Consider the following 23632-nt stretch of genomic DNA (forward strand, 5'->3'; position numbering starts at 1 on the left):
TAGGTTAAAGGTCCCAGCTGCTCAGGTAGCCCCCTCCATGTTTCCGCCCCGTTTATGACACTTCTGTTACGTTTACATCACATGTCTATGTATACGCCCTGTACACGCCTTCTTGTCACTCCCATTTTGTCCTTATCTTTCGCGACTGCTACTAGTTACGCCTACTGCTACGCCTACTGTATTGAATGTAATGTATTTGTTTAAGTATATATATACTGTGTACTGTTACTGAAAGTCACCCCTTATCCTCGATTCCTCGATTCCCATTTCCCCGGCAGCTGCCATCCGTCTATTCCCATTCAGGCTGTCCTGTTCCTGTCCCTTATGCCTGATTAAAGCCTGTAGACTCAAGATACCTCGAATCCTGTCTCTTATTTATTGAGCTATCTGTTTTATTCATTGTATTCAAAAATAGTACCGGTAATTAATTATTTATTTACCACATAATGGCGCCCGAATAGGGACTTGCCCTTTCCCCACGCGCCGGCGAAGCCACGCAGGCCCCCTGATCCTCTGCAGCCGTGACGGAACCATACCGTGCACGTGCAGATATTTCTGCTTCAAGTATCACTCAGGCCCACGGAGGAGACGGAGGTTGCGGTCCAGCATCCAGACGAGGCGGTGAGGAACGCGGCGAGTCCCGACCAGTGCCCAAGCCGAGAGTCCAAGGTCCGAGGTATCCGGAGGCCCACCTGTAACTGAAGTCCGAAGTTCGTAGTCCGTCGTCGTAGCAGTCCAGTCCAGTCCGAGGCCTTCCGTTCTTGCTGCCCGGTGAGTACCGTTGCTGGGGTAGTATCTAGACAGGGTCAATTAATTTGTCTCTGGTCCGTGGGTTTGGGTACACAGATCCAACACGAAGTGTTCACCTAGGTGGATGCGGGTCCTGACGTGTCTCTTTATGGGACCGGTATGTTTCGTACTTAGCAGTGCATCTAGTACTTCTAGTAAGTTCCGTTCTCGAGAAGTTCATGTGTTCTGTTCTCAGTATACCAGGTAATATTCTGTCCGAACTGTTATTCTAAATGTTATTTAATGTGTCTTCAATGTCGTGGTATGAATGATTTGTTTTTCCAGTCATTATTGTGTTTATCGTGTATTGTATTGTGTTCAGGATTCCAGCCTAGAGAATGCCTCTATTCTCCAAGTTACGTCAGTTAAAGACCCGAAAAGGGTTACTAGAGGAAGCAGTTCCTGTCCCGCCTAGGGACAGTCCAGGTCATTTTATGTATCACAAGCATGGCTTAAGTGCCATATTATATCTAGACTTATGGGTGGATTATACCAAGGAGTTAGAAGAGAAATATAGATGGTCCATGTCAGGTACATGGGATGCCGAGTGCATCATGCGAGTAGAAGAAGCATTATGGAAAAAGAAAGCCAGACAGTCCCAGAAAGATGCCATCGAGTTATGGCGCAAAGAATCTCATAGAAGAACAGAAAAAGAAATCAGAAAAACAGAATTAAGTAGGGAATCCTCAGAAAGAGCCCAAGAAAGGGAATTAATCGAAGTAGGTGAACGAGTTAAAGCAGAACAGTCAGACAGACAGAGAAATGCCCTTATTAAGGGTATGTATCCTCTTCTTGCCGAGGGCTTGCCAAAAGCAACCCCGGAAGCACCATGTAATTTTCCGCCGCCATTGGTTCCGATTAAGCTACGTCACAAACCGACCGCAGCTGATATTTTTCTCTCGTCCTATTTGGACGATACAGTCCCAGAATATGCAAATCCTGTTCCGCCTGCTCCCGTAAATAATGTAATTCCTGTTCTTCCAGCCACCGGGGCACCCGTTACAGCATCTGTTACGGCACCCCCGGTCCAGCCTACAGTACATGTGCCCGCTACATCAGTCACTCTGCTAGCACGTACAATACCCGTCGACGATTCTAGTTTAGGAGCCGCGGGAGGAAGTCCTCCTGGAACCCCGCCTCAACACAGACGTATGACGCTACTCGAGCTACATGAACGAGCGTTACAGCGTACGCCGAAAACTCAAACATTTACAGATATCAAGCGAGCACTTACCGAATGCCGTTATGATCCAGTTCCAGGCGATGGTAATATGATCATATATTCATTACGTTTAAGACGGGTGACCGAATATTTGGACACCCTGCCCAATATGAAAGAATATCTGGACAGAATATATCGTTTTATCCGTACAGGAGTGGACCCAGAAAGTGTTCGCGACGCCATGGCTCAAAGAAAAGTCGAGACCCAGCTTATGCTTTTAAAGTTTCTAATTAATTGTTTAATAAGAGAACAAGATTATCCAGGAAAAGATCCAGAAGAAATGAAAGTCCTGACCAGGTGGAGTGACAATATAGCCGAGGGAAGACACAAGACACAGAACTGTATAGAGAGTATGTACAAGAAACTCCGTAGGGAAATAATAAAGTTACACGAGAAACGAGAAGCAGCACAAGTAACCGAGAAAGAAGACGACTCTGATAATGAAGAGGTAGACGACGAGAATCCCTCCAGAATAGCGTATGTAGGTAGAACTAGACTTCCCGACCGACATTCACGCCTAGATCACAAGAAAGTTTTCCCTCCTCCCGTACCAGAACAAGGTTCTCTTGAGCAAGTATTTCAAGCTACCGATCACATTCTGAAATCACGAATAGGTTATAGTGAGCTGAGTACAATGCATGAACAAGAACTAGCCCGATCAGCAGTCCGATGGACTACTGATTCTACCACTTTTCCAGACGAAATAGTGGCACAAAGGTTTCTGAAACTGCCCCCAGCCGAGCAGCGACTGGTGGGTATGTATATGATTCAGCACCTCATTACCCTGTATGAGGGACAGCATTCTGATCCAGGTCCACTACATGATGTTTTGAACGAGTTACTCCAGTACAGATGGAGAGGTCTAGGTACTGATTTAATTAGTATCATTCTAGAACAGCGCCACAAATATCGAACGTTTTTGAATCCGCATTTTGTTCATGTCTCACCCCCCGAAAGTAAATCGTTTTACATAGAAAGACAGAATCCGTTACGAGAAGTACACCCAGTTAGGACAACGGGTGGTGATCTAGAACGAGTATTTGTTTACACCCCTATCACAAAGATGGAACTCTTAGAGATGAAAAAGTTAATTCCCTGTCACGATAAAGATCCAGCAGGGTTCCACCATGAATTAAAGGACATGCTCCGTATGGGAGAATACACGTATCCTGATATCATTAAAATGTTAAAGGTCCTGTTGCCCGCAGGGGTATATGAAAAACTCAAGGAAAAAGAATGGGAGGTGGGAGAGAAAAAGATAGATTGGACAGCTCTAGGAGCTGAAGATAATACACGAGTACCAGGTACCGGTCTTGGGGTGAAAGCTAAAGAATTGCCCGAGTTATTGATACAAGTTTTGCCAAGATTACTAGCCACGAAAAAGGAAGATTGGGATGCCATCTCAGCTTGTAAACAGAAACAAGATGAAGACACTAGTGATTTTTATTCTAGATTCGAAAAATGTTTTATTATTAACAGTGGTCTGAAAACAAGTAGTGAATCGTACCCTCATCTTTTTGTTACCAAACTAGTCGAGAATTCAAGTCCACAAGTTAAAAATCGAGTATTGAAAGTCGAAAGTACTTGGCAAGCTAATACTCCGTCACAAATGTTACAAATGCTCCAGTATCACCAGAACAGAATCAGGGAAGAGCAAGAACACGAAAGGAGACGTATGAAAGACACGAAAATGAAAGTATTAGTTGCACAATCTGTTCCACAAGACAGTCAGAAGAGGGGTCCGAATCAAGCCAGTCATCCTGCAGCTCCCGTTAAAGGGACCTGCAACTACTGTAAACAGCCAGGTCATTTTATAAATGAGTGTGCAGTTCTGAAACACAACATAGCTACTGGTAAAACTAAAGAAAGACCACGTCCGCCTAGACAAGAACAAGTTTCACAGACTTCTCAGTCACCACAGAATGCACAACAGACAGTTCCAGCACCGCAGCCTATCGCTGCAACACAGCATGTTACACAGCAGATGTACCAGTATGCCCAGACAGAATATCCAGATTATCAGCCGTATTCATGAAACAGCCTAGAGAGGGAGGTAGGCTTGCCTCTCATCGAGATACCTGTAGATCAAGAGGGTCCCTATGTACACAGTCAAGTATTAGGGAAAGACAGAAAGTTTCTGATTGATACAGGGGCAAGTAGGACTACTATCAGTCATGACGAGGTTCCAGGGGCTCCGCTCTCAGGCTCTAGAAATGTTTCCCTTGGATTTTCAGGAAAGCCGATTGTTAATGAGATATCGAAACCAGTTACTCTAGAAGTCGGTCCACTGTCCCGAACTACTGATTTGTTACTCACGAAATCATGTCCAGAAAATTTGTTAGGCATTAAGACATTGAAAGAATTAGGAGCTGTAATTTGCTGTTCCCCAGAGGGGGTTCGTTTGTTTTTGAGAGACTTCAAAGGTCATTATGTATTACGAGATTTTGATCCAAGATTATTGAATGTACCACAGCATTTATGGGCGCAAGGTCCAACTGATGTAGGTTGTATGCATATCACACCCCATCGTGTGACTCTGAAACGGATGTATGACGTTATAACGCATACTTTTACTCCGCAGACCATTACAACGCGACTTTTACACCGCATACCGTTACAACGCATAGCGCCTTGGGGCGCTGGATAGTGGTAAGTATAATTTACTATTCTAACTCCAGTCCCCGTGGACCCTAGGGAAGGTGTTGGATAGTAAATTATACTTATTACCTATCCTAGAGCGCCCCCCAGCGCAATGCGTTGTAATGGTATGCGGAGTAATGGTCGCGTTGTAATGGGTCTGCGGAGTAAAAGATCCGTTGTAACGGGTGTATACCCTCTGAAACAAGGTGTAGTTTTGCCACGAATCAGACAGTACAAATTGCCACCTGAGGCTGTAGCAGCCTTATCCAAAATTATTGACGAGCTCATTGCTCAAGGAGTGGTTGTAGAAACTGACTCCAATGTATGTAATTCTCCTATCATTCCAGTCCTGAAACGTACTGATCCAAATGCACCTCCAGTATATCGATTAGTGATTGACCTTCGAGAACTTAATAAATGTATCATACCCCAGTACCCAGTAGTCCCAGATATTTCATCCCTATTGACAGCCATTGATTCTGAAGCTACGTTCTTTACGGTTATCGATCTCAAGAACGCATTCTTCAGTGTCCACATTCACCCAGACAGCCAGTACCTTTTCGGTTTTTGTTTAAATGGAAGAAGCTATAAATTCACACGAGCTCCTCAAGGTTTTACAGAAAGTCCTAGTATTTATAGTCAAGCACTTAAGAGACAACTAGACAATATTCACATGCCAACTGACACTGCCCTGCTCCAGTATGTCGATGATCTACTGATCACAGCCCGTTCTGAACGTGACTGCGAACGTGCGTCACTTACAGTCCTGTATTTTCTGGCCGAGGTGGGGCACAAGGTGTCCCCTTCCAAATTACAATTCTGTGTCCAGCAAGTGGTCTACTTGGGACACTTACTGTCCAAATGGGGTAGGCAGTTGACACCTGACCGTATCCAGTTAATAGCACATCTTCCACAGCCCAAGACTCAGAAGGAGGTACGAGCTTTTATCGGCCTCACTTCTTATTGCAGACAATGGATTCCTCAGTACGCATTTCTAGCTAAACCACTGATACAGTTAACGACACAGGAGGCAGCCGTATCGACTGTCCTCCCTTGGACCCAGGAACATACACTTGTTTTTAATGAGTTAAAGAAAGCCTTATGCCAAGCACCTGTTCTAGCAACACCGAACTACAGTAAGCCTTTTACACTTTTTGTCACAGAACGCGATGGTACTGCATTATCTGTTCTTACACAAGATCAAGCGGGACAATACAAGCCCTGTGCTTATTTTTCGAGCACATTAGATCCAGTGGCCCAGGCCCTGCCTGCGTGCCTTAAGTCAGTTGCAGCCACAGCTCTAGCTATCAGACAAAGTGATTCCATAGTGTTAGGACACTCTCTGACAGTACAAGTTCCACACTCCGTGGAAGTTCTTTTAAACCGAACCCAGACTCAGCACTTGACGATTGCACGTTTAACAGGTTATGAACTGACACTGTTCCAGCCACATATAGAAATCAGACGCTGCAACATTCTAAATCCTGCTACACTGTTACCGTCAGTTACTTCAAATCCTGCCGCACATGACTGTGTGGAAGTCGTTAACACTATGACAAAGCCAAGACAAGACCTGACAGATATTGCATTACCTAATCCAGACCTGACACTTTATGTGGATGGTTCATGTATGAGAACAAGTACAGGAGAACTAGTAGCCGCGTATGCAGTGACTACTGAAACCGAAGTTATAGAAACACATCGTATTGACATCCTGTCTGCTCAAGCAGCAGAGCTAGTCTCTCTGACCCATGCCTGCATACGTGCCAAGAACCTGAAAGTAAACATATACACAGATTCACGTTATGCATTCGGAGTCGTACACGACTTTGGAGTGCTCTGGCAAGAAAGAGGTTTCATGACTTCTCATGGAACCAAGATCCAGCATGGTCTTCTCATTCAAGCTCTGTTAGATGCAATACATTTACCGACAGCTATCGCTATCATGAAGTGCAAGGCACATACGAAAGTCACTGACATCATTTCCCAAGGTAACGATCTAGCAGATCGAACAGCCAAGCTCACAGCTCAGACTCCAGACATTCCAGTTAACATGACACAGACACTCACTCCAGATCAGACTACTTGTATGACAGTTAAGGACCCTACACAAGATGTCATAGACATACAGTTACATGCTACTCCTGAAGAAATCAAGAAATGGTCCGAACAAGGAGGGGTCCAGACAGATCAAGGATGGTTGACGAAGGGAAAAGCCACATGGTTTCTCCCCGACTCTATGGTTCAAGTCATTATCAATACCGCACATAGTCCAGCACATCTAGGAGAAAAAGCTATGTTAGACAGTATTCAGAACCTTTGGTTCAACAAGCATATACGAGCTGCAGCCAAGCAGAAAGTCCGTACCTGTATGATATGTTGTCAGTTCAATCCAGGTAAAAGTGTCCCGGTGGAACAAGGGGGATTCCAACCTCCTGACCACCCTTTTGAGGTCCTCCAGATGGTTTATATTCAGATGGAGCGATGTCGAGGTTTCAAGTATGTCCTCATAGTTGTATGCGCTTTGTCCAGGTGGACAGAAGCATATCCAGTTCCAGATTACACAGCCGCGACCACTGCCAGGCAGTTGGTTCGTGAGTATTTTCCCCGCTATGGATTGCCTAGGGTCGTGTATTCAGATAACGGCCAGCCATTCTCATCCGAGCTCATGAAACATGTTTCCCTTCTGTTAGGGTACCAGTGGAAGTTCCATTGTGTACGCCATCCTGAAGCAGCCGGTCTCGTAGAGAGACATAATCAGACTTTGAAAATCCGAATTGCTAAAGTATGTAGAGAAAAAGGTGTAGACTGGCTAGTAGCTCTGCCAGTTGCTCTATTCTATATGAGGATGGTTGCACATTCCAGATCAGGTCTGTCCCCGTATGAGGTCGTATTCGGCCGCCCTCCAAACATGTGGGGTACACCTAGACCCCGTAGTATTACAGACGTTTCCAGTAATATGTTGACAGATTACCTAGCTTCCTTGATGTCTGCCCTACACTCTTGTCGTTCACAGGTTGCCGCTGCATTTCCAGACAACACCGAGGTGAAACCGCATGAAGTCGTTCCTGGAGAATATGTTTTAGTCCGCAATTTTGATCGTTCAAGTCCGCTGGATCCCGGTGGAAAGAGCCTCGAATGGTGTTGTTGACAACAAGGACCGCGGTCAAGCTTGAAGGCCGGAAGGGATGGGTCCACACCAGCCATATCAAGAAGTTCCATGGATTACGACAAAAGACATTTATTAAGGACTGCCTTATTCCTAAGGACTGCCTAAAAACCGACTCTGAGTTCAAAATTCCATTATTAGAGAAAACTCCGCAGCAGGAGTATAAAGCCAAATTGAGGTCTAGTAAAATAAGTCAGCCAGTTTAATTGTCTAAGTCCCTCTCGGGTGAAACGGTTAGACAGGTTCCTGACATGTATGAGACAGACCCACACAGTGAGAGAGTTAGTCAAAACTCTAAAAGATGTATTATCGTTCTATTTTTCTTGTTATTTTTGAGTCTTATGGTTACATGCACAAGTTATGCTTTACATTTATGTTTTCCAATTTCACATGTACATATGTTTTCTAATGCTACAGTAGAGCACACTTTTAGTGATCTGCCTCCTCACGAGTTATCCTATCGTCTTGCTATGCGTAATAATAGTTTTATCCGAATGTTGCATTATTCACACCAGACCAGCAATGCCACTAATTGTTGGGTGTGTGGTCGACTCCCCCCTTTCCAGACACCAAAGGGAGTTCTGCCACTCTTTCCTTATCCGTTTTCACATAATGGTTCATGTGGAGCATGGTCCACGTTAACATCATCCTCCACTGATATGTCCCTTCTGAATCGAACATGTTTCCCAGACAAGCAAGGTCTTTCCCATAGAACAGGGTTAGAACTAGAAAATGAAGTATATGATTTAGGTAATTATTCCTCGAATTTCATGGTCCTGAATGTTCAGTCCGATACTACTCCAGATTTGCCTGCTATTTCAGTACTACCAGTCAAAGGCGAATTATGTGTCAGAAAGAATGGTTCCGCACATGTAGGACATAGTGATTGTACTACTACTGTCAAGTATAGTGACAGTGGGAAATCTATTTTCAAAGCCTCACGTCATTCTTATTTTGTTTGTGGTCAGACCGCATATGTTCGTCTGCCCCTCGATTGGGATGGAACATGCTACATTGCCTTCCTACTGCCACCAGTTTTTCTAGCCCCATCTGATTATCACAGAAACACACATCTAGTACACGTCAGACATAGAAGGGAGATCGAGTCCCCAAGTGTCGATCAAACTGAAACTACTCTAGAACAATATCAAGACTTCAATAAAGGTTTCTTCTTCTTTATAGGACCTGTCCAGAATAGTAAGTTAATACGTAGGTTAACCAGAACCCTTGAAGCAGTAGTGAATGAGACTACTTCTGCTCTAGGTAACTTAACTGAAGAGCAATCTGCTATGAGATTTGTCGTGCTCCAAAATCGTCTCGTTCTTGACGTCGTACTGGCCGATAGAGGAGGAGCTTGTAGAGTCATCGGATCTAGTTGCTGCATTTTCATTCCTAATAACGCGCCGTCTGTTTATTCAGCTATAACCAGACTTCATAAAATTGCCCATCAGTTACACCAGAATCCAGGCACCTGGACATGGTCCGGTTGGCTCTGGAGTATTTTATCTGCCTGGGGATGGAAAGTATTGTCATTTCTAGGTATTGCAGTAATGATCATATTCAGTTGCTGCCTCTGTATACAATGTGGCCCTGCGATTTGCGGCATGTGTGCTACCTCTTGTATTCCTAGTCCTAGTCCTAAATCCCGTTCCAAGACAATTCGAGACAAGCAAATGATGCTATATGAAATGATAGATGGTATCATGAATATAGATGTTTCCTGATGGAAACGTAGGGCACAAGGAGGGAATGTGGAAAAGTAAATTTTGCCATGTTATATGTGCCTACGTGTTCCCCATATTATGCTATATGTGCATGATCGATATGCATGTATCCCCCTATGATCGATTAAAGACGCAATTATAGTTGTGTCCATCTCTAGTATGTCAGTTTCCAGTTCTCGTGAAAGCAACGAGTATTAGGCCTATGTTGCCACGTTTTACAGTGTGCACGTTAATTCATTGAATTGTCCCCGTTTCTAGGCCTCAAAAGGGCCCGGACACCAGATTCAGCTCCTGTCTCCTGAACCCTCTCCGAGGAGCGCTACAGCCCCCACCTGCATCCCTGACCCTTCACTTACTTCCTGCCTCACAGTGCCCGGCCCGGCCTGGCTCTGCCTGCCAGTCTGCCAAGAGTATGTTATGCTTCTAGTTATCAGTCCAGCCCTCCTTCTCTGCATTCCTAAGCTACTGAATCGCATCAATAGTTTCAGTCATGGTCTAGCCTTTATGTCTCCATGTAAGAGAAATACTGTATTAATATTCATAGAATATTCCTCGCACACGCAATACATGTAGAATTATGCACGCACCAGTCTTAGTGTCCAGTAGCCTTTGCCCTGATAACTTTTGGATTCTATCAATATGTACTCCAAACACCAGATACCAGATATGATATAGGTACATGTCGTCCTGACACTGTAGACTGTAGTCTCCTCTTCTAGTGCAGAAGTCATAGCCCCCAGTTCTCCCTGGTAACACGTCATTGCCCGTTTGCGCGCACCACTAGGTTAAAGGTCCCAGCTGCTCAGGTAGCCCCCTCCATGTTTCCGCCCCGTTTATGACACTTCTGTTACGTTTACATCGCATGTCTATGTATATGCCCTGTACACGCCTTCTTGTCACTCCCATTTTGTCCTTATCTTTCGCGACTGCTACTAGTTACGCCTACTGCTACGCCTACTGTATTGAATGTAATGTATTTGTTTAAGTATATATATACTGTGTACTGTTACTGAAAGTCACCCCTTATCCTCGATTCCTCAATTCCCATTTCCCCGGCAGCTGCCATCCGTCTATTCCCATGCAGGCTGTCCTGTTCCTGTCCCTTATGCCTGATTAAAGCCTGTAGACTCAAGATACCTCGAATCCTGTCTCTTATTTATTGAGCTATCTGTTTTATTCATTGTATTCAAAAATAGTACCGGTAATTAATTATTTATTTACCACATGCTTCCTGCATGGTAGCATCAGCTGCTGCGAGTTCAGTTGCTAATCTAACTGCCTCTCTTTCTTCATCACTGTCTACCATTTTACCGACAGGATGGTTATTTCTTTTGTTTGCAGATCAGGTTTCTTATGGAAACAAAGATTAGATGCACAATATTTTGGAACAGTGTATCCTTCAACGTTGACTTATACCAAGAACCATACATAGGAGTTCCCTCCTGCGAGGTCTGGCGGATATAACCTTTCACCCACTCCAGACGTCTTTGGAGTATTATGGGAAAAGGGGTCTGAGTGAGAAAGCACGACTGAGTTACTCTAAATGTCTTACGTTAGTTTTATCGCCCTTTCCAAACACGTTGGGCGCCATGTAGTGTAGTTCCTATTATCCCAATAGGCTCTGCGCATTGGAATAATACCTTCAGTAGTAAAGGCCTAGACCAGACGTTAACTAGGTCTACTACTGTCGATATTAGACTTAAAGTTTTGGGTTTGCCAGCTAGCTCAGAGTTCACTAAAAACTTTCTCGAATGTTCAGGAAGGACTTAACTTCCCTGATTAGACAAGAAGGGATTTAGTTTCTGACAACCATAGAACATGACAACTTTGCTCTCCCCTAATCAAGAGTATATCTCGAGAGTCGTGTGAACAAAAGGCAATTTATTTTACTCAGTCAGTACGTCCATTCATAGTCTCATCAGATTGTAGAGAAAAGGAAGAGACGGGCGTGTTCAATAAAAAGGTGTTATTTATTGATCAGTCTCTTTTCTCATACAAGAGAAATGGATCGATATTATTGCAATACTTAGTTAAGTAAAGTGCATACATTAAAAGCAATAGTATGAAATAATACTGTAAAAACATTGATATGGTTTCTAAGCCATAAGATGTTTTAAAATGAATAAAATATATTACATACACATATACATTTGACTAAACGTACTCAACTGGTGTTTCTAAATACGCCTACCCCGTGTACCTGACCTAAGCCTAATACGTGGGCGGGAATAGAAAGTTACAGTTTAAGTTAAGTTTGTTTTTGCCAAGTGAATAACTAAAGAATTCTCTGCGAGGGGTTATTCAGTTCGGTACCTGGAATCTAGGTTGAATGAGGGATGGTATCTCTCTCTCTGGTCTCGATATTCCAGGCTGCCTGCGAGGGCTACCCGGAAGCGCCGGTGCTGGATTTCTCGGCAGGAGAAAGCAGCTTCTCGTTCTCAGCGCGTCAGGAAGGCGGGGCTGCGCCAGCGGGGTCTGCTCTGCTCTTCGCTTCGGCAAGTATGGCTGCTCCGTCTCGTCACCACCGCGTGTCTTTGCATAGGGCAATATCGGTAATATTTATACCTTTAAGGTGCCGAGATTGACGTAAGGATGGACATAGATACGTCAATAAGGATGTCATACGACTTGCTCGTTAGCACATTCTTTTGCTGAAGTTCTCGGTGAAATCAAAACAATGGCCGCAGGGTTTTGCCCAGGTTGTCATAGGTTTGATTTGTTATGAGAACTCCGTATGCCTTATCAGGGGCTGGAGGAATATCGCTTGTCTAATTAGATCGCAAGCGTTATGAACTAATCAGATAACACGTTCCTGTGCCGTAGTGTGACTGCGTCAGATAACGGTATCTGCATCATGGGGGTTTTCTGCCTCATGGGCTGACTGCTAGTTAACTTGTTGGTTTGTTTAACTAGAATAGGGTCAGGAATAGGGGGATCGATTCAGAACCTATAGGAATACATCACACACCCACTCAGACATCTATGCACAGTCACACACCCCCTCACCCACCCACACAGACACTCTGTCACCCATACAGATACTCAGACAACAAGACAACAACCCATATAGACACTCATGTAGCAACTCACCAACCCATGCAGCCGCTTACACACCAACTGAGAGACTAATACAGAATTTCACACAGTTTAGTCTCTAACCAATGCATTGAGTAAGAAACGTTCAATCACTCACTTATACAGTCAGTCACACACCTACCAAATAATCCATTCAGGCACTTGTAAATCCACTCATTCTTCAATATACCTTGGCATGGATATATATGAAAAATATTTAAACTTTACAGAAACACATATTTACTGGATGATGTCATCAGTGATGTCATTTGTGATGTAGTATGTGACGTCATCAGCAGTGCATTGCGGACGCGTGAGTTATAGTTAGCTCAACTAACTATAACAGGCGAATTTCTCTGTTTTTATGAGTCAAATGTTCAACTAACTATAACGTCCCTGAAACCTATGTTTTTTTGTGAATTTCAAAGCATTTTTAAATGCTAATTCCTAACTATAACGTCTGTAAAACCTATGTTTTTCAGTGAATACATATCCCATTGCGAGACATTTTAAATAATTTCATCAGAAAAATGTCAATTTATTGCAATTCTGTGCACTTCACAGGATTCCTAAATCAGAGAGGGGTGGTGATCGTGTAAAAGAGTTGAGTCAATTGGAGTAAAAAATGATTATCTTGATTGAATAAAGATGAGGAGACGTCAATCCATTTGGGCTGAACATAGAAGAAATCAGGGATATAAGTGCTGTAGAGTAGTTGCCCGAATGTGTGTGTATATAAATTTGCAATGTGTCATTATAGCAGCTTTTAAATTTGTTTTTTTAAATTGCACTTGCCTCGGTGGTCACACTTGTTTTATACAGTTTTTGTAGGAGGCTTACTGTCAGCTAGACAAGATTGAGAAAATACATCAGAAAAGCCCAATGGAAATGAAAAGTAGACCGTATGGATTATTGTCTAAAAGTGGAATATGAAATGTACTTAATTATTTGGTGTAAATAATAGAGGGTTTCTTTTAGTTTGAATTTACGTGGCCCTCTGGGGCCTCATTGTAAATAATGAATAAGGATTGAATGATTTGCCCACTTGCGCTACATCTATTATCATGTTTAAATCAGAATATGAATAATGTCAGCGAACTGGTAAGAAACCATGCTTATAAATTAAAGTATACCAGAATACCATTTGTTTCAATGAACTGATAGACAGTCAAAGATGGCTCCTATGTGTAAACAAAATCTTTCTTTTTGGGACAGGTAGTCCTACCTTTATTGTTATGTTCACTTTAAAGTTTCATTTTGCACGAAAAAAAAATACCCATGAATAAGGTGCGAGAGCACTGAAACGCGTCGGGTGTACGTTTGCCTTTGTGTTAAAATAAACAACACGCTTAAGAATCTGGGCTCGAGTTGGCTTTCTTTTGGAGAAAAAAAAGGCTGGTGTATGTAATATTTGGGGTCGCCTCCCCACTCGAGCCCGCCACCATTTAAGAGGCTGGGGGATTGGCGAACTCCGATTTGAATATATATATATATATATATTCTCCACTCCTGAGTTTTCCCGTATTAAACAGGCACTGACACCGTGGGCTCTTGTTTCAGGAACAAGTTTTATTTGGTCAAATGAAAAAGTTGACGCGTTTCGACGGCTATACCGTCTTGTTCACAACAAAGAATTAGAGTAAGTGAAAATGCTTTTAAACTTTACTCAGTGCTCATTGGTCTGTGTGGCGGCATCAGTGTTGTGATAGTGACCATTACCTCATGGCCACTGAAGAGTTACAACTTTGCATGCAACAAACATTTCGCGCTACACATTATATTCACCTTGGCACATTGCAAATAAATTAAATTTAACTGTGTTTGATGACAATTCAAATTTCATTGTATCACCGCAGAGTTATACATCATTTGTAGTTCGGCACTTGTGAATATATGCAAATTGCTAATTATTTCATTCACCGTGTTTTGATGTGGCATTATTTTCAATATTTTTTTGTTTTCTTTTTTTAATTCATGTATATACATTTTAGAATACATCTTGCATGCGTTTGGTTTGCGGTAAGGAGGGATCATAAATTTAGGGTCTAGGGCCCATATTTGCTATTCTGACACTCTAGTGGTGCTAATCCCTTCTTAAACTGCAGCAAATTTCAGATGGTTCTTAAATATAGCCCATGTGTGCAAATATCCATAGCAATCTGAATTAAGGTGCGTCAATTTATTGAAATTGTTTCACCTATAGCAAAATGTTAATTACATTTGATATCATGACAATAATAATTACATGTTTTCACTATGTAATGCCACTTATCTTGTCGAATAAATTAATGTATACCAGAATACCATTTGTTTCAATGAACTGATAGACAGTCAAAGATGGCTCCTATGTGTAAACAAAATCTTTATTTTTGGGACAGGTAGTCCTACCTTTATTGTTATGTTGACTTTAAAGTTTCATTTTGCACGAAAAAAAAATACCCATGAATAAGGTGCGAGAGCACTGAAACGCGTCGGGTGTACGTTTGCCTTTGTGTTAAAATAAACAACACGCTTAAGAATCTGGGCTCGAGTTGGCTTTCTTTTGGAGAAAAAAAAGGCTGGTGTATGTAATATTGGGGGTCGCTTCCCCACTCGAGCCCGCCACCATTTAAGAGGCTGGGGGATTGGCGAACTCCGATTTGAATATATATATATATATATATATATATATATATATATATATACATATATATATATATATATATATATATATATATATATATAAATACATATATATTATATATATATATATATATATATTCAGCACTCCGTTCCAAATGTTCGCTGCCAACAAGAACAGATGCAGACCCAAGATAGTGTGCGTTAAGCTGTTTATTTAGCCCGCACCACCGCCACAACGCGTTTCACCCTGCTCCCAGGGCTTGATCACATGACAGGTTGAGGACATTTTTTAACCATTTATATTCACCTTTGTTGATACGTCTACACAATATTCAAGTAAGGCAAGGACATAAAGAAAATACAATTTAGATACTCAGTCTGTTTTCTCAATTACCAACACTTCATTACTTAGGTTGCTTTTAATTTCATGTACTAGGTTTCAAGTTCACATGGTGTTTGCAAATTATAAATAAGTATATAAATACGTGATGATAAATATATAAATATATAAATAATTGCAATAATGATCTAAAAACACTTTCTTTGCAAAACCCAAATCATTGTTTTTCAAATTGGTACTTATAAGAACAACCACAGTATTTAAACAGCATGTAAATAAATATACATTGCTTATAAAAATGTCCTGGAATTGTATCTAGACTACAGCTTAGCTGCCATCTAAAATTCACAAGTTAATCCTTAACTGAATCTTTGAAGTTGATATTGCCCTAGTGGGCTCAATGTCCATCTCCTCCTAAGTGTCACGTAAAGTGCCTAGTGCAAATGTGCAAATTCGTGCTTTTGATCCAAGGTTCTACAGCCGTAAAGAACCTTTATGATAAAATCATCATATATATATAAAAAAACATTTAAAAATGGAAAGTGCTAACAGGTGTTCTATATGAGTTAAAAAGAAAATAGAAAAATAGAAAAGTGATTTTAAAATATTAATGAAATGATTTGCATATGTTAAAATCCGCACTGGAATGGTCGTTAGTCCATGATCCCATTCCATAAGGGGATCATGTTGGATAAAGGGATATAGCTTTGAGGATTCCTATAAATGGGTATAAAAATCCTCACTGGAGTTCATACACTTCGGGGCTTTGCTGTCCATATTCAGGATATAGCAGGTTTCCATTTCTCTAAGCTTCGCATCCCTATTGCCCCCCCTTCTATCGATAGGAATTGAATCTACCACCCAGTAGCTGAAGTACTCCAGCTTACTGCCATGGCATTCCAGGAAATGTTGTGCCACAGGGTACGTCATATCACAATTAGTGATCGCCCTCATGTGCTGGAGTATTCGCTTGTGGACCTGCAACTTAGTACTTCCCACGTACCGCAGGCCACAGGAACACTCCAGCACATAGATGGCGAACTCCGTTTTGCAATTAAGGTGTTGTGATATGGTGATTGGCTTGGGGCAAAAGGGGCTTATATAGGACAGATGATTGACTCGAAATTTACAGGCTTTGCACGAGGTACAACAGTAGAAACCTTTCCTAGCCGTGAGCCAGGAACCTGAAGATATCACTTCTGGACTACTACTCACCAGCATGTTACTCATAGAATGGGATTTCCTAAATGTAATGGTAGGTCTTTTGGGGAGTTGGGTACCTATTACTGTGTCTGAGGCTACCAATGACCAGTTCTTACTGACAATCTGCCTGAGCTCTTTATGTTGTTGATTAAAAGTCAAAATCAGGCACGTTTCCTGATCCATTCCTTTCTGTGTAATCAGTTTGTCTGTAGTTTTTACTATCAACGCAGCTTTCTGGCTTATAGTACCAGTCCTGGCTATCGCTTTGTCCACAATTTTCTCTGTGTATCCTCTAGCGAGAAATCTTTCCCTACACTCATTGCTGTCTAGTGTGAACTCTGATTCGGTACTGCTGATTCTGCGAATGCGTAGCATTTCACCAAAGGGAATGCTATTTATAAGATGTTGTGGGTGATGGCTCTGTGCATATAAAATAGTATTCCCTGCTGTCTACTTTCTGTGCAGCCGCATTTGTATTTGATTATCCTTAATGAATACCTTCACATCCAGAAACACAACCGATCTTCTACTCATTTGTGATGTAAATTCCAAATTCGAGTTATTCCCATTAATCTCTTCAATTAATCTATTGGCAGTACTCTCGGCTCCTCTCCAGATTAAAACCAGATCATCAATAAAGCGATACCAACATACTAAATGTTTGTGCATGTGTCTGCGTATTGTGTCATGAGGACCTGCTCCTCCCAGTATTCCATGTGTAAACAGGCATAACTGGGAGAAAAGCTGACCCCCATGGCAACTTCCCTTAATTGATGATATATCTGATTTTGAAACAAGAATTTTTTTTTGCCAAATACATTGTTATCATTGTTAGCAACATTTTGTTATGTGCAACCATTCCTATGGGTCTATTATTAAGAAAGTACTCCGTGGCCCTGATGCCATCCTGGTGGTGTATGCTAGTATACAGGGAACTTACATCAAAGCAATCAATAAAAAATCATTTTCCCATACAATACTAGACAGTTTACGTAAAAAGTCGCCTGTGTCCTGTACATAAGAGTTCAAAGATTTGACATGGTCCTGTAAAAAAAAGTTCACGTATTTCGACATATTCTCTAAAGTACTACCTCTGGCCGATATGATGGGCCATCCTGGTGGCTTGAGAATATTCTTGTGGACTTTAGGAATGAAATATATCACTGGCAGAATAGGATAATCCACTTTTAAATATTTGAATTCATCATTAGTGATCAGTACTGCTGATTTCCAAGCCAATAATCTGCCCTGACAGTCATTCCATGTGCCCTTGACAGTAGCCATCGTACTTCTTTTGTAACTGTCTCTGATGTTTAAATGCATTGAGGCTTTCTCCATGTATAGGGACTGTGGCCACAGGACCATGTTGCCCCCCTTGTCAGATTGTCTTATGATGATGTTTTTGCTCTTTCTCAGTTTTTGAAGCAGTTGAAAATATTTGTTGTACTGTTCACTGTATTTCTTTTTCTTATACGATTAGACGTATGCACTTTTTAAGTTCCATAGTCACTTTGTCATTGAACATATCAAGATAATCCTTAAGCATTAGAGGACAAAACGTTGTTTTAGTTTTGAATGGTGTGTATGCAGTCCCCTCTGCAAGGCACCCTAAAGGTGCATTCTGATTGACTCCCTCGTGTTCCGTTTGTATTTCTACCAGGTCAATCAGTAGGCCTGCATTTCCGGCCGTCAAAATGGAAGGACTCACAGCAGTATATATATATATATGTATGTATATATATATATATATATATATATATATATATATATATATATATATATATATAATCCCCGGATGGTTCCGCTCTCCTCTTGCTTTGGCGCTACTGGCAAGTGCGTTGCTTCACGCGGTAGAACCAAACCGCAATGTATTCAATCTGTGTTTGCCCCCAGGGCCTCCCGGGTCCAAACCAAAAGAAGCCGCAACTCCAGTCAATGCGTTTTTTTAGAAACTGATAGATTTAATGTTCAAATCTCTACAGCATATTTCACAGCGAAAAACCAACGCGTTTCGTGAGCTCCCTACTCACTTGATCACGGTTGTTACAAACACTGTTTGCTGAGAATAATTTAAAACGGGAGTCCCTCCCCCCCATCGGTCACATGATTCCAACCATATGTTTTTTTGACACTATGGCCTTCTGGGACTCGTAGTTTTTACATTGCCAAATGTTATTTCATGTTATTATCACAGAAAAACAAGTAGTGCACCCCTTTCCTATTGATTGACAGTTTTTAAATCATAAATTCCTTTCATGATATTTACAATAAGGATTTCTTATGTGCCGGAAAAACACAGTCATTATTCTAGGCAATTGAGATTAGAATCGACTTTTCAGAAACATAAAAGCCCTCAAGTGGGCTGACTCTGTCATGTGGTACCTTTAAACAAAATTTTTTTTGGATCCTTAAAATTCAATTAAGGTTACTTATGCCTTACAAATGGAAGGATGGTTAGTGTTTCCAGCACTTTACATTCAATCAATAGGAAAGGGGTGCACTACTTGTTTGGGGGCAAAATCGTTTGGCCTTTGAACACAAGCCCGAGCCTCTGCTGAAGTAGAAATATGAAACGCGTCAGGTTGGACTTCTATGTTGTTGCTGAAATTTGCATCCATTTCACTGCTGCTTCCAACAAGGTATTAAAAGGCTGAATGTTAACCTTGCTTGTGGGCCCCTCCTTCCTTGCAGGCAAACTTGTTGGTATTTTGGCGGCATGCCTGAGCCGCGGAGGGTGCACTGGGGCTGAGCTAGCCCACCATGGAGACGCCTTAACAGCGCCACCGAGAGGGAGCAAGGGGCCACCGTTGGCAGACAAAGGACAGCTGCGTTTTGTGATGTGATGTAGCACACCCCACTGTGGATTAATTTTTTGACAATTCGTGTGCTCAGGGGCAAGCTACCCACTGGGGAGGACAGGTAACTACATATACCAGGATTCCATTTGACTGGTCACGCCCACTGAGGCGGGGGTTATAATGCTGTGTAGCTGCTCAAAATCGTTTGGCCTTTGAACACAAGCCCGAGCCTCTGATGAAGTAGAAATATGAAACGCGTCAGGCTGGACTTCTATGTTGTTGCTGAAATTTGCATCCATTTCACTGCTGCTTCCAACAAGGTATTAAAAGGCTGAATGTTAACCTTGCTTGTGGGCCCCTCCTTCCTTGCAGGCAAACTTGTTGGTATTTTGGTGGCATGCCTGAGCCGCGGAGGGTGCACTGGGGCTGAGCTAGCCCACCATGGAGATGCCTTAACAGCGCCACCGAGAGGGAGCAAGGGGCCACCGTTGGCAGACAAAGGACAGCTGCGTTTTGTGATGTGATGCAGTACACCCCACTGTGGATTAATTTTTTGACAACTCGTGTGCTCAGGGGCAAGCTACCCACTGGGGAGGACAGGTAACTACATATACCAGGATTCCATTTGGCTGGTCACGCCCACTGAGGCGGGGGTTATAATGCTGTGTAGCTGCTCAAAATCGTTTGGCCTTTGAACACAAGCCCGAGCCTCTGATGAAGTAGAAATATGAAATGCGTCAGGCTGCACTTCTATGTTGTTGCTGAAATTTGCATCCATTTCACTGCTGCTTCCAACAAGGTATTAAAAGGCTGAATGTTAACCTTGCTTGTGGGCCCCTCTTTCCTTGCAGGCAAACTTGTTGGTATTTTGGCGGCATGCCTGAGCCGCGGAGGGTGCACTGGGGCTGAGCTAGCCCACCATGGAGACGCCTTAACAGCGCCACCGAGAGGGAGCAAGGGGCCACCGTTGGCAGACAAAGGACAGCTGCGTTTTGTGATGTGATGCAGCACACCCCACTGTGGATTAATTTTTTGACAATTCATGTGCTCAGGGGCAAGCTACCCACTGGGGAGGACAGGTAACTACATATACCAGGATTCCATTTGGCTGGTCACGCCCACTGAGGCGGGGGTTATAATGCTGTGTAGCTGCTCAAAATCGTTTGGCCTTTGAACACAAGCCCGAGCCTCTGATGAAGTAGAAATATGAAACGCGTCAGGCTGGACTTCTATGTTGTTGCTGAAATTTGCATCCATTTCACTGCTGCTTCCAACAAGGTATTAAAAGGCTGAATGTTAACCTTGCTTGTGGGCCCCTCCTTCCTTGCAGGCAAACTTGTTGGTATTTTGGCGGCATGCCTGAGCCGTGGAGGGTGCACTGGGGCTGAGCTAGCCCACCATGGAGACGCCTTAACAGCGCCACCGAGAGGGAGCAAGGGGCCACCGTTGGCAGACAAAGGACAGCTGCGTTTTGTGATGTGATGCAGCACACCCCACTGTGGATTAATTTTTTGACAATTCATGTGCTCAGGGGCAAGCTACCCACTGGGGAGGACAGGTAACTACATATACCAGGATTCCATTTGGCTGGTCACGCCCACTGAGGCGGGGGTTATAATGCTGTGTAGCTGCTCAAAATCGTTTGGCCTTTGAACACAAGCCCGAGCCTATGATGAAGTAGAAATATGAAACGCGTCAGGCTGGACTTCTATGTTGTTGCTGAAATTTGCATCCATTTCACTGCTGCTTCCAACAAGGTATTAAAAGGCTGAATGTTAACCTTGCTTGTGGGCCCCTCCTTCCTTGCAGGCAAACTTGTTGGTATTTTGGCGGCATGCCTGAGCCGCGGAGGGTGCACTGGGGCTGAGCTAGCCCATCATGGAGACGCCTTAACAGCGCCACCGAGAGGGAGCAAGGGGCCACCGTTGGCAGACAAAGGACAGCTGCGTTTTGTGATGTGATGCAGTACACCCCACTGTGGATTAATTTTTTGACAATTCGTGTGCTCAGGGGCAAGCTACCCACTGGGGAGGACAGGTAACTACATATACCAGGATTCCATTTGGCTGGTCACGCCCACTGAGGCGGGGGTTATAATGCTGTGTAGCTGCTCAAAATCGTTTGGCCTTTGAACACAAGCCCGAGCCTCTGATGAAGTAGAAATATGAAACGCGTCAGGCTGGACTTCTATGTTGCTGCTGAAATGTGCATCCATTTCACTGCTGCTTCCAACAAGGTATTAAAAGGCTGAATGTTAACCTTGCTTGTGGGCCCCTCCTTCCTTGCAGGCAAACTTGTTGATATATATATATATATAAATATATATATATATATAAATATATATATATATATATATATATATATATATATATATATATATATAAAAGAAGAAGATATATATATATATATATATATATATATGTTGGTTGATATGCTTTATTTCGATACGTGAAAATATCTTAAAAGCAGTACATACAATAAAGATTAACACCTTGCCTGCTAAGGCAATTCCCGCTGGGTGCTGGTACTCGAGAAATACCATTGTTCATGACAAGGTCAGCTCGTCATAAGCACAGGTCCAGTACACTGCATGACGAGCTGACCTTGTCATTAGCATAGAAGTGGTTAAAAAGATATACAACAAATATACATAGGAATACATCCATAAAATAAAACGACAATAAGACATTAAAATATGTGCAATTTAAAAAGAATTAGATAGTATGTACAGTTAAAAAGGAATTAAATGGATACAGAAAGCCTATTTGATCGGATCAACCAAGACCATTTTAAAAAATTTGAGACGCCACAAACTACAAGGGGGGTGTTATCTGTTAGTAAAATGCGTAGGGCCACTGAGTATTAGCGAGTGCCAAGTGATCTGCATACAGGTTTGAGGCAGCGCTTTCTTGGGTTGCAATAGTCTGGACATTAAAAAAATATGTGGGCAACCGTCTCCACCCTCGAGGAGCATAGGGCACAATAGGGGGAGCGCTGGGAGGTAGATTTCCATCTCGATGTCAAACAGCCCACTGGTAGGGTGCCCACCCTAAACCTAAAGTACAGAGCCCTATCAAATGCGATAGAAATCAAATCAAGATAGGGTTCGTAAGCCACCACATCTTTGATTTTTAAGAAAACTGCAGTGGAATTACAGTGTAGTGGGTTGCTAATAAGTTTAGAAGAAACCCACTCCCAGTACAGTTTCTTCAAGGTGGCTTTAGGCGGGGCGGAGCGAGTAACCCATGCTTCGCCCAATCCCAACTCCCCCAACTCCCCCAAAAGGCTTTTGACATCCCTCAACCACTTTATCTTATGCCAACCCCCCAAGGCCATGACCTCGGACAGGCCCTCAGCATATGAGGCGAGTTCTGGGACCCTCCACAATCGAGCACATAACAACAAGGGCCGTAATCGTGCGTGATCTGCAATCGATCTGCATCCTAAATCTAGTAATACAGGGACTGTGGGTGTGCTCAAAGGGAGAGCCATTAGGTCTTTCAAAAATTTGCTCTCCGCTTTGGCTAGTACCTCCAAATTACAAGTACCCCACAGCTCAGCCCCGTATATATGTATTCACTGAAAAACCATACGCTTCAGGGGCGTTATGTTTAGCTGGACATTTCTCTCATACAAAACCTTTGAAATTACCCTGTTACACTTAGTTCAGCTAACTATAACTCGCGTGCCCGCAATGCACTGCTGATGACATCACATATTACACATCACTCATGACATGGTCAGTGACATCAGTCATGCCATCACTGATGACATCTCAAATGACATCACTGATAACATCACTGATGACATCATCCAGTGAATGTGTGTTTTTCTGAAAATTTAAATGTGTTTTATATATGTGTATCTAAAGGTTGATGGAAGAATAAATGGGTATAAATGTGTCTAAATGGATGATTTTTGTTTTGAAAAATTGATTGTGTAACGCATTGATTAAGAGTATCTTAGTGATTATATGCGTTAGTGAGTAATGTTTAAATATGTAATTATCTGTATCAGTCTCTCACTTTGTGTATGTGACTGCATGGGTTG

Source organism: Lissotriton helveticus, chromosome 4_1, assembly GCF_964261635.1.
Source record: "Lissotriton helveticus chromosome 4_1, aLisHel1.1, whole genome shotgun sequence".
Lineage (NCBI taxonomy): Eukaryota > Metazoa > Chordata > Amphibia > Caudata > Salamandridae > Lissotriton > Lissotriton helveticus.